Genomic DNA, 7,306 nt, shown 5'->3' with positions numbered 1-7,306 from the left:
TTTATAAATGAATGTATAATTGTGTACCGGTATGTTTGTATTTCTTCACCGTGCAGTGTTAATGTTATTTAATATGTTTTAATGAATTCTTTTTCCTATAAATTATTACAATGGATAAATTATAGATGTCCTAAAGCCACTGATTGTTATTCGTACAATATTTGATTTTTCACGGCTTAATCCATAATTAAAGGCCCATCAAGATATTTAAACAGGCATTATGCAAGAGCTAAATCTGCCTATTGCAGGTCTTTCTTTAAAGGCCTAAAATGCTATATAAATTATTAATTAGACATTAATTAACTTATCAGGACCATAGTCAACTCTCGATGCCATTGGATGGCTGCAATATTAAGTAGATTTAAATATACTCTTCAAAAACAAAAACGCATAGCCCATTTTTCATCATTTGTTTATTTGAACAGGATCTTTGTTTCCATAAATCTTACTTGTGTTTTATGTCATTATGTAAGAAGGATAAAAGAAATCAATTTTTATACGCCCACATGGAAATGTGGACGTATATTGCTGTCGCCCCTGTCCGTCTGTCATCCACAATTTCTTGTGAACGCTCTAAGTCTAACACCAAAAGTTATTATCCAATTGTTTTAAAATTGATATATGTGAGACGAAGAAGCCTATTTAATTTCAATCATTTCTGTTTATTATGTCTAGAGTTATGACCCGTGTTTCACTTTGTTGAACCTTGTGAACACTATTATGCCAATAGTTATCATCCGATCTTTGTGAAATTTATATGCATGATTGAAATTATCCAATTGTTTTAAAATTGATATATGTGAGACGAAGAAGCCTATTTAATTTCAATCATTTCTGTTTATTATGTCTAGAGTTATGACCCGTGTTTCACTTTGTTGAACCTTGTGAACACTATTATGCCAATAGTTATCATCCGATCTTTGTGAAATTTATATGCATGATTGAAATTAGTGGAACGAAGAAGCCTATACTTCTGGAGTTATGGCCCTTGTTTCACTTTGTTGCACTTGGGAATGCTCGAACATCAAAAGTTATCATCTGATCTTTGTGAATTTTATATGTATTATTTTATTTAGTGAAACGAAGAAGCCTGTTGAATTTTAGCAATTTCCGTTAATTACTTCTACAGTTTGTTGCACTTTGTGAACGCTCTAACCTCTAATGTTATCTGCCAATCTGCAATTTCCGTTTATCACATCTAGAATTATGGCTCGTTTGACTTTATTGAATCTTGTGAACACGAAATTTATCATCCGATCTTTGTGAAATTTATATGCATTATTTAAATTAGTGAAACCACGAAGCCTATTGAATTTCAACAATTTACAATAATTCCTCTTAGAGTTGTGGCCCTTGTTTCACTTGTTCAACCTTGTTAATGCTCAATTGATGAAAGTTATCATCCGATATGTACATGTATAACTTATATGTATACATGTATGTATAACAGAGGTCTATTGAATTTCAGCAATTTCCGTCCCTTATGCCACTTATGGCCCTTGTGAATGGTTTGAATGACAAAAGTGATCATCCGATCTGTATGAAATTTATATGCATTATTTAATAAAACGAAAAAGCCTGTCAAATTTCAACAATTTCTGTAAACTACTTCCAGAGTAGTTTGTAGAACCTTGTAAACCCTCAAACGAGAAAAATTATAATCTGATCTGTATGGAACTGTTTGTGTTTCTTTTTTTGAAGAGTATATTTTTTGTTGTTGATGCTGTTACCATAAAAAATGGATAATCGAGACTTTGTTTATTATGGTAACAATGGTAGTAATGACAATCGAGGCTAGACTATAATTGTATCGCTGATATCTAGGTTCAGAGTGAAGTAATTTGACTGAAATTTTCAACATATTGTCTTTTCATTATCTATATTTTAACTATTATAGCGAAAACTGTCAGCCCTTTATCTACTTTTACCTAATGCCGCTTTAAACGAATATTATTAGGTGGGCAGTGGCTCTGGCTGGTTTTGATCATATCCCAGATATACATGTATCAGCTGCAGAGGATGACAAATGCTGACCAATTTTCAATTCACTAATCATATCTTTAATAAATGGTATTAAACCATTTTGGACTGACATTCCTTTTAAAGATTCTAGTTCTTCTACCATCAGGATATAGTGTTTGCAAGGGATTAAATATGCATTACATGATCGGAGACTTTAATGTTTTGCAAATAAAAAAAATAGAGAGTTTTCCTATTTCATATTAGGTTGATTCCAGTCTTTCAAACACTGTTCGCTAGTCTCATTTTAAGTAAATGTATATTGGCCCATATTGTATTATAAATTGAGTTTCTGACAAAAATGGAGTAACCTGGATAAACAGAACATTCAGTACATAATGTATGACTTTATTTTAATACATAATTAGTTTTACCAGTGCCATGTTATAAAGTTTTATTATCTTAAATTTAGATTTAAATTGTATTTTAATAACAATTTCACAATTCAAAAAAATAAATTTATGCAAGATATGTCTTTGCTTAAAGATAAAATAGGTTGACCAGCAACGAAAAATACGCCTACAGCAGCTAAATCGTCTGAGTGGTTGACAAGGGCTGTTGCATATTTATTCTTTTGTAGGTAATTGGGGGCATTTACAATACAATTGCTGAAATTCAATAGGAGCAGAACAGTAGGACGTTAAACCCCCCATTTCATTTCATTTCTTTTTACTAATTTAAATGACGCATATATATTTCATACATATCGGCAGATAACTTTAGATGTTAGAGCATTCACAAGGTGCAACAAAGTGAAACACGGAAATTGCTGAAATTCAATAGGATACTTCTTTATACTAATTTAAATGACACATATCAATTTCATACAGATCGGTAAATAACTTTTGATGTTAGAAATTATTGAAATTAATTAGGCTTCTTCATCTCACTAAGGTAAACAACAAATATAGACTGGAGGCTCAGCGCTTGTCCATCAAATGGGCACAAAACCAGACCAAACTTTTCTAGGGTGAAATTTTGTGTAGAATACGATGCCGAGTAGTAATCAGTCTGCCGTTGGGTTTTTTTCGAGATATTCGGGGTCAAAGGTCAAATGAGTTCATTTGAACTGAAAGTGCGCAGTCATTCTTGTATTATGAAAAGAAGCTGAAAATGATCGAAAGTAATCACACTTTCAATAAAAATGTAAACTTGCTAAATTCACCTTTGGTCTAAGTGACCCTGGGGGTCAAAAGGTGAAATTTGCTGTTTTTGCACAAGGAAGATTTAAAGCAATAAAATGTCAATGTAAAATATAAAAACTAAAGCGAAACATGTTCTAATTAATAATAGGAACATTTAAAATTGATCTTTAGGTGGTCTTAGCGCTGAACTTTTACTTTGGAACGTCGAAAATGATCTTGCATAACAGAACCAACACACTTTGAAACCTGTTTCAAAAATACGTAAAAACTGTCAAATCGAAATCTCTCCGATTTATTTTCACAACGATTGTTATACATGTACATAATGATACTAGTTATCTGAAAAACAATTGAATAGTTTCAGTGTTGGACTCCAGCCTGCAGGCCGGTTGGATTTACGAGAATCCCAGTCTAGAAAAACCGACGTTAATCTGTGACGGGAAAACACGTATCTGACAACGAATTTAAAAATTTGCAAATGTTTTATGTGTTTTTATGAATTTCGCCGGAACATGGACGCAGATAAAACCGACGAATGCATTGTACATAGTAGTTCACAGGATGTATATGTCGTATTGGTAAATGTTAGCGCGGAAAATTTGGGCAGGATTTGTGACGCGGCCTGCAGGCTGGAGTCCAGCCATGGAACTGTTCAATTGTTTTTTTTTCAGACAACTAGTATCATTATGTATAGCATTCGTTGTAAAACTAATTCGGAGAGATTTTAATTCAACAGTTTTTGTGTATTTTTGAAACGGGCTCCGAAGCGTTTTGGTTCTGTTATGCAAGATCATTTTCTACGTTCCAAAGTAAAAGTTCGGTGCCAAGACCACCTAAAGATAAATTTTAAATGTTCCTATTATTAATAAGAACAGGTTTCGCTTTAGTTTTTATATTTTACGCTGACATTTGTTACTTTAAATCTTCCTAGTGCTAAAACGGAAAATGTGACCTTTTGACCTCTGGGGTCACAAAGAACAAAAGTGAATTTAGCAAGTTTACATTTTTATTGAAGGTGTGATTACTTTCGATCATTTTCAGCTTATTTTCATGATACAGGAATGACCGCGCATTCACTTTCAGTGGAAATGAACCCATTTGACCTTTGACCCCGAATATCTCGAAAACGCCCCAACGGCGGGCTGATTACCACTCGGCATAGTATTCTACGCAAAATTTTACTCTAGAAAAGTTGGGTCTGGTTTTGTGCCCATTTGATGGACACCCCTTCGCGCTGAGCCTCCAGACTAATATCAATTTTAAAACAATTGGATGATAACTTTTTGCGTTGGAGCGTTCACAAGAAATTGTGGACGACGGACGGACGGGGGCGACAACATTATTCATGTACGTCCACATTTCCATGTGGGCGTATAAAAATGAACTTAACACACAAACTAGCAGACGTGGGAACAAGTCGCAGGACCGCGAGTCCGAGTCGAGTCCCAAGTCGCTGTACCTCGAGTCCGAGTCAAGTCCCAACTCGCCGCATCTCGAGTCCGAGATCATATTCCACCTTGCCATTTAATTGTCCCCCGCCTTTCGAAGAAAGCAGGGGACTATTAAAATGGGTTCGTCCGTCTGTCTGTCCGTCTGTCTGTCCGTCTGTCTGTCCCTCTGTCTGTCCGTCTGTCTGTCCGTCACACTTTTTGGGACACAATAACTCTCTTCCTAATTGAGCTAGAATGTTCAAACTTGGTGTATGTGTTTATTAGGTCAATGCCTTGATGGAGTTCGAAGATGAGCATTTTCCGCTTAGGGTAAGCAGAGATAAGCAATTTGATTGGTTGATGCTTTGGGACACGATAACTCTCTTCCTAATTGGGCTAGAATGTTCAAACTTGGTGTATGTGTTGATTAGGTCAATGCCTTGATGGAGTTCGAAGATGAGCATTTTCCGCTTAGGGTAAGCAGAGATAAGCAATTTGATTGGTTGATGCTTTGGGACACGATAACTTTTAATTGAGCTAGAATGTTCAAACTTGGTGTATGTGTTTATTAGGTCAATGCCTTGATGGAGTTCGAAGATGAGCATTTTCCGCTTAGGGTAAGCAGAGATAAGCAATTTGATTGGTTGATACTTTGGGGCACGATAACTCTCTTCCTAATTGAGCTAGAATGTTCAAACTTGGTGTATGTGTTGATTAGGTCAATGCCTTGATGGAGTTCGAAGATGAGCATTTTCCGCTTAGGGTAAGCAGAGATAAGCAATTTGATTGGTTGATGCTTTGGGACACGATAACTTTAGTTCTAATTAAGTGAGATTGATGAAACTTGGTGTATAGTTTCATTACAGTAATACCTTGTTATCTAAATTATCCCCCTTTGGTGATACAGTTTTTAGCATATAAACTAGATAATAATTATTCGGTTGACACACAATCAACGGCATAGAATACACGATGGCACAAGCTATAATAATTATTGATATAAAATATTATTTTATCGCAATTTAGCTGATATATAACTGGATAGCCCTCATAAATAAGTAGTGGAAGGAGGGAATCGATTTTCATATTCCGTTTTCCTGCAAATGTTATTTAACTTCTTTATTATATAATATTTGTATTTTTGTCCCCCGCCTTTCGAAGAAAGCAGGGGACTATTAAAATCGGTGTGTCTGTCCGTCCGTCACACTTTTTGGGACACAATAACTCTCTCTAACTGAGCCAGAATGTTCAAACTTGGTGTAGGTGTTTATTAGGTCAATGCCTTGATGGAGTTCAAAGATGAGCATTTTCTGCTTAGTGTAAGCAGAGATAAGCAATTTGATTGGTTGATGCTTTGGGACACGATAACTTTAGTTCTAATTAAGTGAGAGTGATGAAACTTGGTGTATAGCTTCATTACATCAATACCTTGACTAAGTTCGATAATGAGCATTTTCTGCTTAGGGTAAGCAGAGCGATAAGCAATTTGATTGGCCGAGACTTTGGAACACAATAACTCCCCTTCTAATTGAGGTAGAATGTTCAAACTTGGTGTAGGTGTTAATTAGGTCAATGTCTTGATGGAGTTCAAACATGAGCATTTTGTGCTTAGGTTAAGCAGAGATAAGCAATTTGATTGGTCAAGATTTTGGAACACAATAACTCTCATTCTAGTTGAGTTAGAATGTTCACACTTGGCGTAGGTGTCTGATAGGTGAATGCCTTGATGGAGATTGAAGATGAGAATTTTCTGCTTAGGGTAAGCAGGGATAAGCAATTTGATTTTTTGATGCTTTGGGACACGATAACTTTAGTTCGAATTAAGTGAGAGTGGGGACACTTGGTGTATAGCTTTATTACATCAATACCTTGACTTAGTTCGATAATGAATATTCTCTGCTGTCATGTCATGGCTGAGTTCAATGATTTACATTAGTCGATGCTTTGGGACAAGATAACTTTGATTCTATCTGATGGAGAGTGCTGAAACTTAGTGTATAGTTTGATTGCTCGATACTTTTGAAAAAAATAAATGTGCGATTAATAAATATGTGTCATCTATTTATTTTGGGATTTCGGCGGGGGACATCAGCCTCACTGTTGGCTTGTTTATTTACATATTAGTAGTTCAGCATTGTAATTCTTTGTAATTACATCTGCAGTGATGAAATAAAGAATTCTTCAGATCATAATACTAATAATATATGTAAATCATAGAAATAATTGTAACACCACCTACAATAATATCACCATTATTGATCACACATATTGACACATTTTTTCTTTAAAAAAAAAAGATCTCACTAAAAGTTGGCACAATTTTGAACAATTTTTAAGCTCCTTCAAGATGTCTATCACATGAGCTTGAAACAGTATTATCAAAAGCATTTTTTCTGAATTTTGTCCCATACATTTATAATTTTTGATGTTGGTCTCTTCTTGGATGTTATGTTCATTAAACATTACTGAAGATAAAGAAAATAATTATCATATTTTTGGGGTATTCAATGTTGAATACATAATACAAGGCAAAGAGGCTATAAACTGCCTCCAAAAACTCTTCTGTATTCAGAACAATATTTCCCTCGATTATGAGATAAAACCTACTGGATTCTTGTATGGTACCCACACTAGCAATATGTGGATTGGGTGGACCTACAATTATATCAGCTGTGGATTCTGTGTTCTGAAAAATAAAAAACAAAGGAGTCC

This window comes from Patella vulgata, chromosome 7 (assembly GCF_932274485.2).
Source record: "Patella vulgata chromosome 7, xgPatVulg1.2, whole genome shotgun sequence".
NCBI lineage: Eukaryota > Metazoa > Mollusca > Gastropoda > Patellidae > Patella > Patella vulgata.
Note: the sequence above shows the minus strand (reverse complement) of the source record.